Here is a 21,061-nt window from a genome sequence, read left to right on the forward strand (position 1 = left end):
TAAGTCCATGCCAAAGATCTTTTCCTGCCCCATAATTCCACTTTTTCACCTTCCTCATATTCTCTCTCACATACATCCATTAACTTCCCAATGGTTCCTTTAACATCTATCAATTCTAGGGGCAATTTAGGGTTACTATCTGACCTACTCACGCCTCTTTGGAACGTGGGGAGAAACTGGAATACCCGGGAGAAACCCTCGCAGACAGAGCCAGAGTGCGGGATCGAACCTGGGTTCTCGGAGGCAGAGGCAGCCAACTGTGTCGCCCTTCTGCATCATCTGGCGACCTTCACATCCTTTCTCCCAACTGAGAGCGAGGAATTGCTCATCTACAATCACGTAGCCCACATTAGGCTCAGAAATGCTGCACTCGTGTCACTGCACCTCAGTGGGCAATTAATACACTGCGCGATTCTAAGACAAAAACTTGCAGGGAAAGAGGATGAATCTTCAGTTATCCCCTCGAAATCACACCTCAGGCTTCACGTCCAATACTCTGCAGACTCTCGTTGTATCCTTGGCAACCAATCTGTATACAGCAAGGTCTCAGCGTACCTTTTAATCTGCTGTTGGGCAATGTTTGCAGGAGCAGAATTGAGGCTGTGATAAAATAGTGCAGCGTGTGCCTCGATATTGGTGGCACCGTTGGCATTGCGGTTAGCGCAATGCCTTCACAGCGCCAGCGGTCCCGACAGGGGTTCAAATCTGGTGCTGCCTGTAGAGAGTTTGTACGTTCTTCCCGTGTCTGCATGGGGTTTCCCCGGGGGCTCTGGTTTCCTCCCACCCTTCAAAACGTACTGGGGTTGTAGGTTAATTGGAGTATTTGGGCGGCACAGACTCGTGGGCCAAAAGGGCCTGTTACTGTGTCTAAATTTTTTTTTAATTTAAATTTAAAAAAATGTAAATGATCGATGAGATTATGGAAGAGCTTGGAGAAATGGAGCAGGTCACGCAGTGTCCATAGGAAGCAGAAAGGTGGCCGAATATTTGGGCCTGAGCCCTTCATCTGGAATTCCAAAACATCAACTGCCTTTAACTTCCTGTTGACCCCAACATCTGCAAATCTTTTTGTTTAATGTAATATGAGAGCTTATTGTCATATCCATAAGCACAATGGACCAGATGCTCCAAAATTCTTACTTGCTGCAGCCACACAGATATGTAAGATTCACCATCCACAAAGTACACATTAAATTACTGTATGCCACACCAGAGAACAAAATAATTATTTTAAATTTTAAATTTAGACATACAGCACAGTACAGGCCATTTCAGACCATGAGTATATGTCGCCCAACTTACACCCAATTAACCGACACCCCCAGTACATTTCAAAGGGTGGGAGGAAACCGGAGCCCCCCAGGGAAAATGCACACAGATAGGGGAGAGCGTATCAACTCCTTACAGACAGCGAGGGATTTGAACTCCAATCTCAATTTACTGGTGCTGAAAGGGCATTGTCGCTATCTACACAGTTGTAATTAATGCAAGAAAATTGAGTCATGTTTCAGTAGTGCAGAGAGATCTTCTGGTGGTCCCGGAGTAGTTTATGATTAGGGTAGTACGGGGAGGTTCAAGAACCTGATAGCTGTTAAGTAAAAACTGTTCTTGAACCTGGAGGTGCTGGTCTTCGAGCTTCTGTACCTTCTGCCCCCAAGGGAGCGGCGAGAAGAGGTTGTGACCAGGGTGATGGGGGTCCTTTATGTTGTTGGCTGCCTCGCTTGTGGATTGGAGGTCAGAGACTGTGATGGACCTGGCAAGGTTTGCTACTCTTTCCAGCCTTCTGGGTTCGTTCCTGGTCACTCAAGTTTCCAATCCAGGCCATGATGCAACCAATCAGTCCGCACGCATCTGTAGAGGTTTGATAGAGTGTTCAACAACATGCCAAATCTCTTCAGTCTCCTTCGAAAGTAGAGATCAATCTGTGTCAACTCCTGTCCAGGATACACCTCAGGCTGGGGATGGAAACTGTGAAGAGCAGCTCCCTTTCACTCATTCTCCCTGCCAACATCGACAGGTCTCCAGTTTCACCAAACCCTCCAGGCTGAGGCAAGGCAACTAACTGACTGGCTGCCTCCAAGGGACACCTGTTAATCCTGGCCAGAGTGTGGACTGGCTAATGGAAGAATGTGGGGTTGGGGGGGGGGGGGGGGTCTCATCAAATCCTAGCGAAAACTGAAAGGCCTGGGTAGAGTGGACGTGAAGAGGACGTTTCCTGTGGTGGGGGAGTCTGGGAGCAGAGGGCTTATTCTCAGAATACAAAATTGTCCTTTTAGAAACGAGATGAGTGGAATTTCTTTACACAGAGGGTGGTGAATCTGTGGAATTCAATCCCATGGATGGCTGTGGAGGCCAAGTCATTGAGAATATTTATGACGGAGGTTGATACATTCTTGATTAGGAAGGGGATCGAGGTTTGCAGGAAGAGGGCAGGAGAAGGGGATTGAAAAGGAGAGTAAATCAGCCATATAGAAATGGGGACCAGATTTGATGGGCCAAATGGCTTCATTCGGCTCTGATGGTCTTAAGGTCCAACAGAGTGAAACATACTGCACCCTTCCTCTCCCCTCAGACCCAGCTGAAGGTTGTTTGACCCTTCCTCGGCTCAAAGATTGGTCCCCCTTCACAACACAAAAATATCCAGCACCACCAATCGCAGTCAAAGGACTTTCAGAGTGTTCTTTTCGAGGAATGCAGCGTCTACATCTCGAAACCTTGGGGCAGCCAAAAAAAAGCACACGACCAGGTGGACAAACACAAGGCAACAGGAGCTGGAGAAGGCCACTCAGCCCATCAAGCTTGACCTACTGCTCAGCGCCATCCTGGTTGACGTGTGCTAGCCCCCATCATGTCTGCTGGGTCAGTTCCCCATAACTCTCAATTCCTCAACATTTCAAATATTTACCGCTGCACCTTGAATATATTTTGTGATCAGCCTCCACCATCCTTGAACCAGAGAACATTACAGCAAAGAATCAGGCTCTTCGACCCTTCTAGTCTGTACTAAACTTTATTCTGCATAGTCACATTTACCTGCACCCAGACTATATCCCTCCATAACCCTCCCATGTACCTGTCCAAATTTTTCTTGGGGAAGGGGCAGAGAATTCAAGATATTCACCAGCCTCAGTGAGAAGACATTTTGAAGCATCCCTTACTTTGTAGTGCACTCCCCTTATTCAAGGATCTCCCACTAGTGGAAATAAGACCACAGCAGCAAAATAGCCCATTCAACCCATCGAGTCTGCCCCACCATTCAATCATGAGCTGATCCATTTTCCCACTCAACCCCACTGCCCGGCCTTCTCCCCATAACCTTTGATGCCCCGGCTAATCAAGAACCTATCACTCTCTGTCTTAAATACACCCAATGACCCGGCCTCCACAACTACCTGGGCCAACAAATTACACAGATTCTCTCCCCTCTGGCTGAATAAATTCCTCCACATCTCTGTTCTAAGTGGACACCCTTCAATCCTGAAGTTGTGCCCTCTTGTCCTAGACTCTCCCACTGAGGGAAACAACCTTTCTACATCTACTCTGTTCAAACCTTTCAACATTCAAAATGTTTCATTAAGATAACCACCCCCCCCCCTCATTTTCCTAAATTCCAATGAATACAGGCCAAGAGCTGTCAAATGGTGTCATATGATAACCCTTCCATTCCCAGAATCATCTTTGTAAACCTTTTATGAACCATCTCCAATGCCAGCACATCCTTTCTTAAATGAGGAGCCCAAAACTGCTCCAAGTGACGTCTCACCACTGCATTATAAAGACTCAAAATAACATCCTGCTTCACTGTCAACTCAACCTGCAAGTTTGAAGTTTTATCTTCACACAGAGGATGGTGAATCTCTGGACCTCTCTACCTGAGAGTGCTATGGGGCTCAGTCACAGAATGGATTCAAGGTAGATGTTTAGATATTCAGGAATTAAGGGAATTTTGAATTGAATTGTTCACCAAGATACTGTGAAAAACATTTTTTGCATGCTATCCAGCCAGGTCAACTCATAGTTCAATCCAGCAGGTTGTGGAACTGCAGGAGGTAGTCTAACGGTAAATCAAATAATTCAGGGTGTGAGTTACCAAGATAAAGTACAGTTAAACAGTGAGAGGCTCATTAAGAATCGTAACAGTAGGAAATTAACCGCCCTTGAATCTGGAGGAGCACGTACCCAAACTCATATCTTCTGCCTGATGGAAGTGGGGGAGAAGAGAGTGTGACTGGGGTTGGACAGGTCCTTTAGCATGTCAGCTGCTCTCCCGGGACAAATGGAGGTGTAGACGAAGGGGATGGAAGGGAGGGGAGTGTGTGAGGTCCTGAGCTGCATTGACAACTCTCTGCAGTTTCCTGCGGTCTTGGGTGGAGCAGTTCCCATCCCAGTGGGTGATACACCCTGATAGGATACTTTCTAATAGTGCATCTGGAAAGTTTGGTAAGAGACTTTGTGACATGCCAAATCTCAGTATTCTGAGGAGGTTCAGAAGTTGTTACCTCGTTGATGGGTAAGCGTGCTGGGACCAGGATAGGTCGTGGGTGATAGATACTCCTAGGGACCTGAAGATAAGTGCAGGAATAAAGTGTGAAAGTCTGCAGACACCACTGTTGAAATAAAAACGCAATCCTGGAGAAACTCAACAGGTCAAACAGTGGACTTTATGTAGCAAAGCTAAGGATACGGAACCAACATTTTTGGCTTGAGCCCTTCATCAAGGTGTGAGTAAAATGTCATTAGGCTCCCAAACAAAATGTTGGAGAGGGGCAGAAGGAGGAGCATGGTCCCACAGGCAGGAGGTAATAAGTGGAGAAGGGAGGGAAGGCACACTAGCAAATAGGGGGAGGGGGGATGGCTCTGTAAATGGAGAGGAAGGGGCTGGAGAGCTGGAGGAAAGGAGGCAGGGGGATGGACAAGAGAGGGAGAACGGGGAGTAGGTTAGCGGGAACTGGAAAAGCTGACGTTAATGGCATCTGGCTGGGAGTGCCGAAACAGAACATTAAGTATTGTTCCTACAATTTATGGGTGGTCTTGACGGGACAGTACACGAGACCACAGACACACATGCGAGCATGGGAGTGGGCGCAGAATTGAAGTGGTCGGCCACTGGGAGGTCCCTGTCACCAACGCGGACAGCGTGAAGGTGCTCAGGAAAGCGATCGCCCAGTCAACGCCCAGTCTCTCCGATAGAGAGAAGGCCACAATGGGAGTACCCGGAGATGTTGCTGATCAGACATGTCATGTAATTGCTATACAGGCACAAAGAGCCAAATGGCCTGAAATGGCCTCTATCTCCCTTGAACGCTATGATGCCACGGGGGGGGGGGGGGGTGGGGGGGGAGGTAGCAACGTTCAGGCTGGCAGGCAGCGACCTCTGTGAGGACACATGGGCGAGAGTGAGGAGGGAGGGAGGATTGACCCTACGCCGGAGTGATCAGGGTGGACAGGAGCAGCAGCAGACTGCAGTGTGTGAGCACTCCAGACCTTGAAGTCCCCCGCCTGTTACCACAGTAACAGCTGTGCGCGGCGTCTGTGTTTCCAGGAGTCACTATGACAACCGCAGGCCATAATCACAGGCTTGGCAAGGTTTCAGAACATCTTGTCAAGAGGTGAGTGCATGGCCGGCATGCCGAGGGGTGCAGGAAGGAGTGGAAACCCCACCGTGGTGGAGGAGGTTCATCAAAGCCCTGAGTCCATTCGGGGGTGACGGGGCTGCCGAAATGTAACTTGTTTCAAAGAGAAGGGGGTGTCTCTTTCGTACAACTCACATTTCGACAGCACCCTCAACGTGGCCATGATCTCCTGGATGATCTGCGGGACAGATTATGTAACCAAGGAGATGCGGAGACATGTGGAGGAGAAGGCAGAGATGGTGGGGGAGTCCGGGGAGGTGAGGCCCAGTCCACCAGAAGCACAGCTGCCAATAACACAACTCGCGACAATCACAGAATGTCCATGCGTACAGTGGTTCAGGAAATATTCACGACTACCATTCCCTCAATGGCACCCCTCTTAATCCCCCTTCAAAGAAATTCTAAAGCACCCCTCCAAATCTTTGCAAACTCCAGCCTTTTCCAATACATCTTCACTGTCTGCACCGATGGCAATGAGGTGGAGACAGTAGATAGCTTCAAAGTCCTGGGAGCAAACATTAAGTTAATAAAACCATATCGGAGCAGAAATAGGCTATTCAGCTCCTCGAGTCTGCCCCCTCATTTAATCATGAGCTGATCCATTTCCCCACTCAGCCCCATTGCCCGGCCTTCTCCCCATAACCTTTGATGCCCTGGCTAATCAATCTCTGCCTTAAATACACCAGCCTCCACAACCGCCTGTAGCAACAAATTCCACCCTCTGGCTGAAGAAATTCCTCTGCATCTCTGTTCTAAGTGGATGCCCTTCAATCCTGAAGTTGTGCCCTCTTGTCCTAGACTCTCCCACTGTGGGAAATAACCTTTCTACATCTATTCCATCCATGCCTTTCAACATTCAGAATGTTTCAATGAGATTCCACCCCCCCCCCCCCCCCCCCCCCCCCCCACTGATTCTCCTAAATTCCAACGTCCAGGCCAAGAGCCTTTAAATGTTCCTCATATGATAACCCTTTCATTCCTGGAATCATTTCTGAACCCTCTCCAACATCAGCACATCCTTTCTTAAATGAGGAGCCCAAAACTGCTCACTGTACCCCAAGTGAGGTCTCACCAGAGCCTGATAATGCAGCATTTCTCAACCTTTTTCTTTCCACTCATGTCCCACTTTAAGTAATCCCTGGGCCATTGGGGCTCTGCGATTAGTAAGGGATTGCTTAAGGTGGGATGTGAGAAGGAAGGGAAGGTTGAGAATAACTGCTCTAGACCCAATTGTTACTGAAATATTTTGCTTGAGAAAAATTGCCATTGGCCCATTTCCTTTGGAGTTATGAAACCATGCATATTACATTTAAAACAATGGTTTTCAACCTTTTTCTTTCCACCTACATCCCACCTTAAGCAATCCCTTACTAATCACAGAGCACTTAAAGTGGGACGTGAGTGGAAAGAAAAAGGTAGATGACCACTGTTATAAAGCTTCAACATCACATCCCTGCTCTTATATTCTATTCCTCTTGGAATGAATGCCAGCATCACATTTGCCTTCTTCACCGACTCAACCTTCAGGCTGTCCTGTACGAGGACTCCCAGGTCCCTTTGCATCTGGGAATTTTCACTTTTCTCTCCATTTAGAAAACAGTCTGTCCCTTTATTTCTTCTACCAAAGTGCATGACCGTACACTTTCCAGCATTGTATTTCATTTGACACCAAAGATCGGGAACAACCATGTGTTGGTAAATTGGATTGGAACACATAGAAACTGATGGTCAGCACAGATTCAGTAGGCTAAGGGTCTGCTTCCATGCTCTGTGACTCACCTCTCCTTGCCATCTGGTCCTCCAGCCCCCTGTATCTTGTCACCTTCGTCCTCACTTCCCTCCCCCCCCCCCCCTTAAATGCCAGGAGAAGTGGATCCTCTCTCTCATCTTCTCTCCTTCCAGCCTGCGAGCATCACCGAGGTCTTATGCCCCAGAGGCTGTTCAAGTTCAAAGCTTCTGCACCCACTCCAAGTCCTTGACATGCTACATAGTGTCCCCTCACTGCCAGGGGTAATCATTAACTATCAGTCAAAACTCACTGCAATACACACGGCAGAACACTCAAGGCCAAATGCAAAGCAAATCATGATTCATCCTTCCTACCTCAGCTGTTAAATGTAAAACAAATTGATAAAAATCAAAAAGTAACTTGCTCTTAAAAATATTTTTAAATGACAGGTTGGGAGAATGGGCAAAGTGGCAAATGGAATACAGCATTGTGTGGTCATGCACTTTGGTAGAAGAACCTCAGGGCCATAATCTTTAACTGGGTCTCACAGTCAGAGCCCTCTATTTTTCTTGCATCCGTGTGCCTGTCTAAGCATCTTTTAAATGTCCCAACTGTTCCACCCTCCACCACCATCCCCAGCAATGTATTCCAGGTACCCACCACTCTCTGTGTTTAAAAAAAACCTACCCCTGACCTCTCCTCCCCTCAACTTGTACAGATGTCCTCTGGCGATCGGTACTCTCACCCTGGGAAACAGGTGCTGGCCGTCCACCCTACCTGTCCTTCTCATAATGTTGTAGACCTCTACTAAGTCACCTCTCATCCTTCTTGGCTCGAAAGAGAAAAGCTCCAGCTCTGCCAACCTTGGTCATAAGATCCAATCCAAGCCTGGTAACTCTCCTCTGCACCCTCTCCATGGCTTCCATATCCTTCCTGCAATGAGGTGACCAAAACTGAACACAATATTCCAAGTGCGATCTAACCAGTTTTATGGAGCTGCAAATCACCTCATGACTCTTGAACTCAAACCCCCAACTAATGAAGCCTTCTTAACTACCCTTCCAACCTGAGTGGCGACCTTGAGAGATGTATGGATTTGAACCCCAAGGTCCCTCTGTTCTTTCACACTGTTAAGAATCCTGCCATTAACCACCTTCAAGTTCAATCTTCCAAAATGCATCACTTCACACTTATCCAGACGAACACCAGCTGCCACTTCTCCGCCCGACTCTGCATCTTGTTACCTGAGACAACCTCCTACACTATCCACCACACATTTGGAGCATTGTGAGCAGTTTTGGACCCTATATCTAAGGAAGGGTGTGCCGGTGCAGGAGAGGGTCCAGGGGAGATTTTTGAGAATGATCCCAGGGATGAGGGGGTTAACATATGAAGAGCGTTTGATAGCTCTGAGTCTGTACTTGCTGGAGTTTAGGAGGATGAGCGAGAATCTCGAGAGACCAAATAACGAAAGGACTGGACGTGGAGAAGATGTTTCCGATAATGGGAGAGTCTGGGACCAGAGGGCACAGCCTCAGAATAAATTTAGAATGGAGATGAGAAGTTTCTTCAACCGGAGGGTGGTGAATCGGTGGAATTCATTGCTATAGGTGGCTGTGGAGGCCACATCCCTGGGTAGATTTAAAGCAGAGGTTGATGGGTTTTTGATCAGTGAGGGTGTCAAATGTTATGGGGAGAAAGTAGGAGAATCGGGTTGAGAGATTTTAAGGGCAAGCAGACTCAATGGGAGGAATGGACTAATTCTTCATCTTGTGGTCTACCCTACTGCAGCCAGTGCCACATGTAGAGAAGACTGCAGCCAAACTGTGCACAATAAGCCACTACAGGATTTGCTTGTGATCAAGGGTCAAAAGTCATAAAGGACCCCCATCACCCTGGTCACAACCTCTTCTCACTGCTCCCTTCAGGCAGAAGGTAAGACCAGCACCTCAAGAACAGCTTCAACATTAATCGTAGCGGTTAGCATAATATTAGAGTGGCAGTGACCTGGTTTCAAATCTGGCATTGCTTGCAAGGAGTTTGTATGTTCTCCATATCTGTGTGGGTTTCCACCAGGTGCTCCAGTTTCTTCACACTGTCCTTCTCACCCCTGACAGTAAACGTCATGAAGGATCCCCATCACCCTGGTCACAACCTCTTCTCGCTACTCCCTTCGGGCAGAAGGTACAGAAGCTTGAAGACCAACACCTCTGGGTTCAAGAACAGTTTCTTTCCAACATCTATCAGGCTCTTGAACCTCCCCTAGTTACATCGATCAGGGACGGCTCCCACATCACAAAAGGACTGTCTGCATGATTGCAAAGTCCCTTTTATTTTGTACAGGGATCATTATGAATATTTATTACCTCTCTTATGAATTTATTACTTTTTAAAATTCAATTAGTGTACAGTTATTGTTTTTCTTTACGAATACCTTTTCTTTGGGAACAAGTAAGAGTTTTGGTGCACATGTACATTGTACAATGTGTATGACAATAAACTCATTATCGAAGTTGGCCTCCAGACTGCAAAGTCAGTTGCTCGTCTCCCAGCGGACAAGGGTCACTGACCTTCACTGGAGATCACAAACAAGGCCAACAGATTAATGGCTGGTATCTCTGTCAGTGTAGCATTCCCTCAGTGAGAAACAAAAAGTGTGCACCATATATTTAAGACAAGAAGACCAGAGAAGAATTCAGCCATTCAGCCCATTGAGCCTGCTCTGACACTTATATCATGGCTGATGGTATTTGTCCCCTCACCCCATTCTCCTTGCCTTCTCCCAATAATCTTTGCTGCCCTTAGTAACCAACCTCTCCTTTAAATCTACCAATGACTTGGCCTCCTAGTCACCTGAAGAATTCCATAGGTTCACCCACCCTCTGGCTGAAGAAACTTCTCCTCATCTCTTGAACAAACACCACGCTGGAGAAACTCAGCAGGTCAAACAGTGTCCTTTATAGAGGAAAGATAAAGATACAGCACCAACGTTTTGATCTTGACCCCCTCCTTCAGTTCTGTATCTTTATCGGAGGTTCGAGTGCCCAGCCTTGGGCCACAGCTGAGAATGGAGCTTTCCCCAAATCCCACGGTGGCAAGTTAGCTTGGAAAAAGAATGAAATCTGGAGAGAGCAGCTGTGACCTTTCACGGTTGTTGTAAAAAATGTTAATTGAGATCTCCCTCAGAACATTGGGAGCTGTAAATCGTATCCCCAAGGAACGGAGGTGGTGAAAGGCTAATTATAATGAGCAAAATGTCACTGTGCTCTGACAGCCATGACATTAATGTCTCCTGCACGCTAAGCCAAATCATGTCCCTTGAATTCACTATCAACTCTGCAGAGATGCACAACATTCACAGCCCTGTCGTGGTCAGGGAGGAGGCTACTGGCGTCCTAACTATGGGCAGCTTCTCGAACAGAGGCCCTCTTTAATACAGTTCACAAAGGCTGCCAACAAGTGAACCTGGCCCCAGACTAACTTGCTCAATGTGTTCAACAACAGCAGTGCCTGTATGTATGTGACCCCAGTCTGAAACCTGCACAGTTAACTCTCCACTTCCCTGCACCCTGGTCTTTCTCAGAACCTGCAGTAAAGCAGAAGGTTAAAAATGGAACTTGCAATGTACTGTAATAGAGCTTTTATTGAAATGCCTTCAATATCATGGACATTTTATTAAAGAAGCTTCAATATAATAGAGGTTTTGAACAATGTTCAGAAGACATTTGGGCAGATAAATGGGTGGGAAGGCTTCAGAAGGATGGGGCCCAAATGCAGGTAAATGGGATTAACCCAGAATTCCAACTTGGCTAGCAAGGAAAAGATGGACAAAGGCCCAGTTCCGTGCTGTATCACTCTCTGAGAAGTTAATCAAGTGGAGCATAGATAAGGATTGATAAGGTGAATGGTTACAATCTCTCCCCTATCCCACCCCAGTGGTAGGGAGGATCGAAGACTAAAGGATGAGGGTGGAAGGTGAGGGAGGAACGATGCCTCCTTGTTGCACACAACAGATGTGTGGAATGAGCTGCCAGAGGAAGTGGTAGAAGTGGGGACAATTACAGTGTTAAATACATTTAGACAGGTACATGGATAGGAAGGGTTTACTCACAGTGATTCTCAACCTTTATCGGTCTAAGGCCCATCTGGCTTCCAGCCTAACATGACATGGCCCACTAGTGGCAATGCCTGAGCAATATTTTCAAGTCAAAAGCAACTCTGTAAGAAATACATCTTTATCTAATTCAAAGTATTTAATATAACATTTTTAAAGACCCACATGGGACCTCACAGTGGCCACTGCTGAGAAACGTAATTTTAGTGGGTTAAGGCCCAAGCAAGTATGACGAGCTTGGGTTTGACAAATTGGTGAGCATACACAAGTTGGGCTGAATGGCCTGCTTGCATGCTGTAAAGTTCCATGACTAAGGTATCGGGGCATTTCAGAACTATTGCCTAATAATTGGCATGGTGCTCTAAAGTGAGATGTGGGCAAGTTAACAAAAGTTCAATGAGAAAGAGCTTCTCCAAGGTGGAGAGAGGGGTGTTGGAGAGATTCACTCCCCTCTCAGGACCTTAAATAAACTTTTAAAATAAACTCCAAGGAACACAGATCCAACGGTCTAGTCTTTCTTGAGAGAACAATCCTCTCATCCCAGGGATTATCCAGGTAATTGCTGCCAACAAATTTCCTCCAATACATTGGACTCTTAATTCACACACTCAGTCTCTTATGGGGCACCTTCTTAAATGCCTTGCAGAAATCTAAATACACTACATTTACATATTCACTCTCCCTCCATCAACTCTCCCTGTGACATAAGTAAAAGCACAAATGCTGGAGGAACCCAGCAGGTCTCGCAGCATCCATAGGAGGTAAAGCTTTATAACTGATGTTACAGGCCTGACCCCTTCCTCAAGGTGTGAGTGAAAAGTAGGCAGGTATCCGAATTAAAAGGCTGGGGAGAAGGGAAATTTGGGCAGGGGGGAGGAGCCCAGACCCACAGACAAAAGGTGAGAATTGGGCATGGGTAGGAGGCCAGGAGAGAGAAAAGGTGAGAATTGATCAGGGAGGGGATGGCTCTGTGAATGCAGAACTAGAGGAAAGGGGACAGAGGGAAAAGGAAAGAGAGAGAGAGAGGAAAAGAGATATAGGGAAAGATGGAAGGGACTAACAGAAACCAGAGAAGTTGATGTTAACGCCATCCAGTTGAAGGGCGCCCAGTCAGAAGATGAGGTGCTGTTCCTCCAATTTGCAGGTGCACAGAAATCCAAAAGATATTGGAGCAGAAATAGGCCATTCAGCCCATCAAGTCTGTCCTATCTTTCAATCATGAGCTGATCCAGTCAACTCCACTCCCCAGCCTTCCCCCGGGAACCTTTAATACCCTGCTTATCAATCTCTGCCTTAAATACTCCCAACGACCTGCCCTCCACATATGCCCATGGCAACCAGTTCCACAGATTCATCACCCTCAGAGAACTGGAGCAAATTTGTCAAACAGCTTTACCTTTCATTAAACCATGTTGTCTAGCTTTGATTCTATTCCGATTTCCTGAATGATTAGTTATTTCCTCTTTGTTTATTGACTCCCTCCTCTTGCCAACAACCATGTTACTGGAGCAGCCAATAGTCTCTTGCCTTCTGCCTTGCTCTCTCTTTCAACAGGGGATTCACACTGGCTAGTCTCCAAACTTTTGGTAGGTTCCCGGAATTCAGCGCATGTTGAAAATTTCAACCAATGAGGCTGCAATCTCTGAAGCCACGTCCTTTAAAACCCTTGGAAGCAGGTCACTGGATCTGGCAATTTGTCCACTTTTAGCTCTGTGAATTTTGTTGATACCTTTATCTCTTGTGTTTGGGACATTTACCTTCTCCCTGTTTTTTGAAATGAGCTGATCTGTGACAGGAAAAAGATAGCAATAAGATAGAAAGAGTGCACTGAAGATTTACTACGATAATGCCTGGTCATCAGGAACTGATTTACAGAGAAAGATTAAATAGGTTTGGATTTTATTCTCTGGAGTGTAGAAGAATGAGGCAAGATTTAATAAAGATATTTAAAATTATGAGGGGGATAGACAGTAAATATAAGTAAGCTTTTTCTACTGAGGGTAGGTGAGATACAAACCAGAGGACATTGGTTAGGGGTGAAAGGGGAGAGGTTTAGAGGGAACTTCTTCACACAGAGAGTGGTGGGAGTGTGGATCGAGCTGCCAGCTGAAGTGGTGAATGGGCCCAATTTTAACATTTAAGAAGAGTTTGGACAGGTACATGGATGGGAGGGGTATGGAGGGCTATGGACTGGGTCCAGGTCAGTGGGTCTAGCAGAAAAATGGTTTGGCACAGATGAGAAGGGCTGAAGGGGCTGTTTCTGTGCAGTAATGTTCCATGGGTCTAAGGTTAGGTTGGGAATATTTGCAGTGTCCTCCATGGTGAACGTATCTGCCATTTCAGAGAATGATAGAATGCAAGAGCAGCAGAAGGCCATTCAGCCTTTGAACCTGTTCCTCTGTTCAATGGAATCATGGTTGATCATGTGACCTCAGTTCCCTATTCCTGCTCTCTCTCTAGACCCCTGGATCCCTTTCCCCATAAGGGCCTCATCCAACTCCCTTTCAAATATATCTAATGATCCAGCTTCAACAACTTTTTGTGGGAGGGCATCCCACAAGTTCACAACTCTCTGAATGAAGAGGTTTCTCCTCATCTCAGTCCTCAATGACCTCTCCCTCATCCGTAGAATGTGACCCCCTTGTACTGACATTCCCTAGTACTAGGAACATTCTTCCTGTATCTAACTATGAGACTTAGGAGCCACTCAGCTCATCGAGTCTTCTCCACCATTCGAATCGTAGCTGATACCCTTTGGTACCTTCACTGATCAAGAACCCGTCAATGTTTTCTTTAAATCTACTCAGACCTTGCTCCCACAGCCATCCGTGGCTGAAGGAACTTCTCCTCATCTCCGTTCTAAAGGGATATCCTTTTATCGTGAGCCTGTGCCCATGCTGGACATGGTCTTAAACTTTCCCACTGCTGGAAACATCTTCTCCACATCCACTCTATCCAGCCCTTTCAATATTCAGAATGTTTCAATGAGACCCCCCTTCATCTTTCTAAACTCCAGCAAATCCAGGCCAGAGCCATCAAACGCTCTTCATACGTTAACACTCTCCTCTCCGGGATCACTCTTGTCACACCACCACTGAAACCTCTCTTGTGTCTAGTCCTGGCTGAATGTCACGTGTTTTAATTAACTGTCTATGCCTTAGTCAGTCTGAGTGGCAGGAGGACCTTGATGGGAATATTGGGATAATACTGAGGGTCAGAATGATCCACTGGCCCCAAACTTTCTTTGGAACCCTTGATACCTGGAAAAAACCCTGCCCCCAAACTTTAAAGTTTGTCACCGTTGCCCTAACTCTGAGAGTTTTAAACATTTCAGAACTACTTAAAGTGTGGGTGTGAGTTAAAAATAAAATGCTGCAGGGTCCAAGGACAGAGTGCAGCCGAGACATCGATGGAGTTCCATCACCACGTATGAAATGGTGAGAAGTTCTGGTCACCCAACTCCAGCAATGATATAATTGAGCAGAAAAGATTCACAAGGATGTACTGGGACTGGCAGGCCTGAATAGGCCTGGGACTTTTTCTATGGAGTGATGGGAGCCGAGGGGGGACTTCCATAGAACATTGAATATAGAACTCTACAGCACATAAAAGACTGGGCAAAAGGTGTTAGCTGTCTACCTCATCAATGCCTCTCAGAATGGAACAGATAGCAAACACCAGTGGTAGCAGGCTGTTCCTGATCCTGGGGGTGTGAGTCCTGTGGAACCTGTGGCTCTTTCCTGATGGCAGCAATGAGAACAGAGCATCTGCTCTCCCACAGCAGCATTCCCTGTAGATGTCCTCGATACTGGGGAGGGTTTTGCTTGTGATGTCCCGGGCTGTGTCCTCTACCTTTTGCAGGGTCCTACACTTAGTGGTATTGGTGTCCCCACACCAGACCGTGATGCAGCCGGTTGACACACTTTCCACTACACCTCTGTAGAAATTTGCCAGGGTTTCCGATGTCGAGCATCTAACCTCTATCAGATTGTGGTCACTCTCATCAAAGGGGATCTTAACCACAAGACCTCTTTTTAATCTTTCCCCATTATTCACAACCAAATGATCTGTTCCCAAGTAGGTTTCATTACAGACTGTTCTAAGAAGCAATCTCTGAGACACTCCATCAATGTATTTAAGGCAGGGATTAATCGCTCTCTGAATAGTCATATATCATAGGTTATGGGGAAAAGGCAGGGGAGTGGGGCTGAGTGGGAGAATGGATCCACTCATGATGAAATGGTGGAGTGGACTTGAAGAACTGAATGGCCTGCTTCTGCTCCTATTTCTTATGGTCTATGGTTTAATTCCCCCCTTACAATACCCTTGCCTGTTCGATTTTTCCAATCAATGTTTAAGAACCACCTGGATAACAATGGATGAGAGGGGATTCTGGGCCTAGTGTGGGCACGTGGGAATAAGACAGTTGGACATGCTGTTCATCATGGAGCTGAGCCTGTGGGGAATTGTGAAAGTTCATATCTCCCATGTCAATCGTAGCTCCCAGAGAACATTACAACACAGAAACAGGCCCTTCGTCGCTTCTGGTCCCTCCTCGTCCCACTGACTGGCAACCAAACCATATCCCTCCGTACCCCTCCCATCCAAGTACTTGCCCAGAATTTTCTTAATGTCAAAACAGGACCAAGCAAGTGTAGGCTTTGTCCCACCTAAAGATCAAGCCGTAATGGTCTTTATCTGACTTCACGTAGCATTTGCAATAAGATGGATGTGTGGACAGCACAAAGAGTTATCCAGCGGTGGGATCTAATAACGGTTGGTGACCAGGATGCTCAGTGTTGCTGGTTGCACGATATTTCATAAGAGAAGGCCAAGGGATAAACTGACATGGTAGAGTTCTTAGTCACCAAAAGTACAGTGGTGATGGAGAGGCAGTGCGTAGCAAGAAGCAAAACACAAAAGTCTGCGGACACTGGTTGAAGTAAAAACACGACGCTGGAAAAACTCAGCAGGTCAAACGGTGTCCTTTATGTGGTAAAGATAAAGATACAGAAGCAATGTTTCAAGGTATTAACCAACCGGGCTCAAGCCCAAAACATCAGTTCTATTTCTTTATCTTTGCTACTGTTTGACCTGCTGAGTTTCACCAGCGTTTTGTGTTTTTACGGCAGTGGAAAGTAATCTCAAATGTGTTTGGGTTGAGTTCAAGAGAAGCAGGGGAAATACGTCACAGGGGAGTGTAACCTTGGCCTCCAGAGGTGTGACATCTCGATGGGGTGGGGCATAAACAGGGCCATGTTCGGAGGGAAGTAGACACAAGCAGGCTTTTTCCAATGAAGTTAGGAGTGACGAAAACGCGAGGACATGGGTTAAGGGTGAAAGGAGGGGAAGTTCAGGGGGAACATTTCTGAGAGCATCTTCACACAGAGAGTGGTGGGAGTGCGGAATGAGCTGCCAGCTGAAGTAGTGAAAGTGGGCTCAATTTTAACATTTAAGAAAAATTTGGATGGTACATGGACGGGAGGGTATGGAGGAATACGGACTGGGTGCAGGTCAGTGGGATGAGGCAGAATGATAGCTCTGCACAGTTAGGGCCGAAGGGTCTCCATGCTGTAGTGTTTTATAAGACCATAAGATATAGGAGCAAAAATAGGCTTTTCAGGCCATCGAGTCTACCCCGCCATTTCATTTAGAGCTGATCAATTTCCCCACTCAGTCCCACTGTCCGGCCTTTAATGCCCTTAATTTCTCTCTTAAATACATCCAATGGCCTGGCCTCCATAACCCCCTTAGTATCAAATTCCACAGATTCACCCCGCTCTGGCTAAAGAAATTCCTCCACATCTGTTTTAAATGGACACCCTTCAATCCTAAAGTTGTGCCCTCTTGTCTCAGACTCTCCCACCATGGGAAACAACCTTTCTACATCTACTCCATCCACGCTTTTCAACATTCAGAATTTTTCAATGAGATCCCTACCCCCCCCATCCCCCCACCCCCATTCTCCTAAATTCTAACGAGTGCAGGCCAAGAGCCTTCTAAAGTTATGGTTCAGTCGCCTGTGCATTGGGGAAAGACAGCAAGGCAAGGCGATTGGAATCTCAGAGCTAAGTCATTTCCTACAATTTCTGCTGGGGTCAGGCTGAGAATTGCTTCATTTTTTTTGAGTGTGTATGTAGCAAATGGCGCGGGTCCAACCAATGACGGAATTGAAGGAAGAGGCTGCTTTTGGAAGGAAAGGAATTTGACTGGTATTGAACCCATTCGCTGAGATCACATCTCCCAGTTACTGAGCAGGAGTGTGATTGGGTTTCTCCACCAGTCAACCACTGGGATTCCATGGGAATTCTCAGCAGAAGCAATCTCTTGCCTTGCTCACTGTGAATTGGGAGCAGAAATTGGATCAGTGCGTTGCATTTACAATGAGAAGGCCTCTCTCCCCTTTCTAACTGTGCCACACTGTTGAAAGAGATCTCACTCGCCTCCTTTTCTCCACCGAATTTTTTCTTGCTCACAAGGTTATTGGCCAAGGGCAGTAGGCCCTCTCGTGCCAGGCCTCCACCTGGCTGTGAGCGCGGAAGGAAAGCATAAACTTACCTTTCATGAAGCAGCCCCAAAAGCCTGCTCCTGCATCACCTTCAGGTCGAACGGCACCTCAAAGTTCCCTCCGGAGCCGATGGAGGTGGGGCAACTGGTGCCATAGCGTCATCCGCCGAGTTGATGTCATTCATATGCGCCGATGTGGAAAGACCCCTACAGTGGATCATGGCGTCCCCAGAGCAAGCATTGCAGATGCTTGTGATGTTTTCAGCCGGTCTTAGCATCCAGGCAGAAATCCAGTGCACCCTCAGTAAGGCCATTAATGCCCCGCTCCTGCGTCTCAGGCTGACGACGTCACTGTGACGCCATCAGTCTGCCTCTAACCAGTTACAACAGCAGCATTACATTCATGTGAGGCGGTGGAGCAGATTACCCTTCTCCAAGAGGGATCGCTGTCAGCACCTTGTAGCCGGTCACAGTGTGTTCAAGAAGGTAAGTCTCCCGACGTAAGGGCGGAGAACCTCCACCTTTACAGTCAGGCTTTTACATTGCATGACAGGGCCTGTTGACTCTGTTTCCCCCTCAACAGAAGCCGCCTGACCTGCTGAGTTTCTCAGTCAACCTGGCCCAGATTACAGCAACTCACTTCCTGAAAGCATTCACGCCTCTCCCTCCTGCTTAAATTCCCAACCACATTCGATCTGTGACCTCCACTTAGTGTCACATAGTCATACACCATGGAACAGCCCTTTTGGCCCATTCGCCTATGCTGACCAAGTTAGCATCTGCCTGCATTTAGTCCAGATCAAGTTCAAGTTTATTATCAATGTTTCGGGCCTGAGCCCTTCATCTGAATTCAGATGCCTGCCTAGATTTTGCTCATACCTTGATGAAGGACTCAAGTCCAGAACGTTGGTTATGTACACTGAGTTTTCCAGCATTGTGTTTTTACTTCAACCATGGTGTCTGAGACTTTTGTGTTTTACTCAAGGTAGTTATCATCTGTCTGTACATATACAACCTGATGAAACAGCGTTTCTCCCGACCACGGTGTGCACACACAAGCACACACATTGTGCAGCACATAATACACACGCGCGCGCGCAACCAATGCACAGCACATAATAACCATATATACACGTACATAAAATTATAACATACAACAAATGTGTATAAATACTTCAGAGTAATGTACTTGTTTCATTTATAAGAGACCCCAGGTTACAGGATATAATTCATCCATAGATATTCCCCAGCCTGGCCATCCTGATTTTGATGCTCTTGCACCTCCTTCCTGATGGTAGTGGGTCAAAGATACTGGGTGCTGGATGGAAAGGGTCCTCTATAATTCTTTGAGCCTTATTCTTTGGTCCTGATAAAGGTCATCCAACAGAGGAAAGGGAGACCACAGTGATCTTTTTATCGGTTTACAGATATCCTTCTGAACCTTCCCTTCTCCATTTGTTTGTCCAAATGTCTTTAGAATGTCACAATTGTGGCTACTTCTAATTTCCTCTGGGACCCTACACCCTGCTTTGGGGATCGAACCCCTCTGCTCTGGGACCCTACGCCCTGCTTTAGGGACTGAATCCCTCTGCTCCTGGGATCCTACACCCTGCATATCATCCACATCCTTCTCCCTGGCTATGCTCCCAGGCCCCGGAGTAGAACATATCCCATGCCTCGAATAGCCATTTGATCACTTTCAGGATTACCCCAAGGGATCTTGCTGTGCATTCATTGCCACATCGTAGACCCTGAGCTCAGCCACTGTCTGTGTGGAGTTTGTACGTTGACCCCTGTGATAGGTGGGTTCAGTTTCCTCCCATGTCCCTAAGATGTACATTCTGGGGGCTTCATTGTCTGCTGCCGTCTGCCAGCAATGTGCAGGAGGCTGATCCTGGGGGGAGTGGTCTGCGAGTGGGCAGAGTTGTAATGAAGGTCGGGTGATGGGGTTGCAGGGAAAGTTGTTGGGGACTGGGCTTTCCCCATGAACCATCATGGACGTGATGGTCTGAAGGGCACCCTGTATCACAAGTCAATGAGAACTTCAGCAAGGACCAAGGGTGTCCAAGGAGCTCATGCAGTGTTCGCCAAATACTACAGTGGTGAGTGAGTAGTTGACTGTAGGGAATGAGGGTAACAGCAGTGGGCATCCACTCTGCATAAGGTGGGCACCTATCCCATGTTCTGTGGGCACCCATCCTGTATATAGTGGGTATCCATCCCATGTTCTGTGGACACCCATCCTGTATTCTGTGGGCACCCATCCTGTATGTAGTGGGCACCTATCCCATGTCCTCGGGATGGCCACCCTGTGACTCTAGGCCAACGACCACTCTGCTGGAGAAACTCCATGGATCAAGCAGCAACCATAAGGTTTTCAGTCGGAACCCTTCATCGAGACACCTCATGACACAGGCTGACCCTTTAGGTCTGGGTGCCTGCCCCGCTGAGTTCCTCCAACAGGTCATGCCCTAATCCGCACCCCTCTCTCTGCAGCCTACTGCACAAGTCCCGTGGACTCCCTCTGCCTGAGCAGCGAGGGCAGGAAAAGGACAAGCGGAATTCTGAGCTCCCCTGGAATGCCGGGCTCTGCCCCGGGTCTTTCAGCTCACTCGTGGAATCTGTCTGAGAGCAAGAAGGGACAAAGCAAGAGTCCTGAGGATTACACAGTGGCTGCACCAGGAATGCAGAGTATGCAGCTCTCCAGGAGGAGTGGCAGCCTTCTGCATGGACTTAACCCATTGTCGGCAGCCCCTCCTCAGTACCCCTCACCCTCAAGTCCACACACACACACACACACACACACACACACACACACACACACACACACACACACACACACACACACACACACACACACACACACACACACACACCCCTCATCCTGCAGAGCCTGGGACCAGATATTTAATCATCAGTCCCATGGAGATAATGGACTGGAGGGAGGGGAGGGAGCAATGGGATTGTTCAGCTGGGAGCCAGGATTAATTTGACTGGCCAAATTGCCTCCTTTAGTTTGTGTCAGAAAGTCAGAGAGTAGTAACAGTTCCTTCATTCTACAATCATCTCGGCATCTGT

General features: G+C 47.3%; 1 protein-coding gene across 5 annotated transcripts in view; it reads right to left on the reverse strand.

Moving 5' to 3' along the window:
- Positions 1–21,061, reverse strand: part of fndc3ba (fibronectin type III domain containing 3Ba) — a 211,432-nt gene that overhangs the window by 120,061 nt on the left and 70,310 nt on the right. The window contains exon 1 of one of the 5 annotated variants that reach the window (XM_069897579.1): positions 9,370–9,554. The exons of 3 other annotated variants lie outside the window; for them this stretch is intronic. The gene's annotated coding sequence lies outside the window, so the exon portion shown is untranslated. Of the gene's footprint in view, positions 1–7,412; positions 7,503–9,369; positions 9,555–21,061 lie in introns of those variants that run through there. One more of the 5 variants, XM_069897578.1, reaches the window with a different exon arrangement.

This window comes from Narcine bancroftii, chromosome 9 (assembly GCF_036971445.1).
Source record: "Narcine bancroftii isolate sNarBan1 chromosome 9, sNarBan1.hap1, whole genome shotgun sequence".
Taxonomy (NCBI): Eukaryota; Metazoa; Chordata; class Chondrichthyes; order Torpediniformes; family Narcinidae; genus Narcine; species Narcine bancroftii.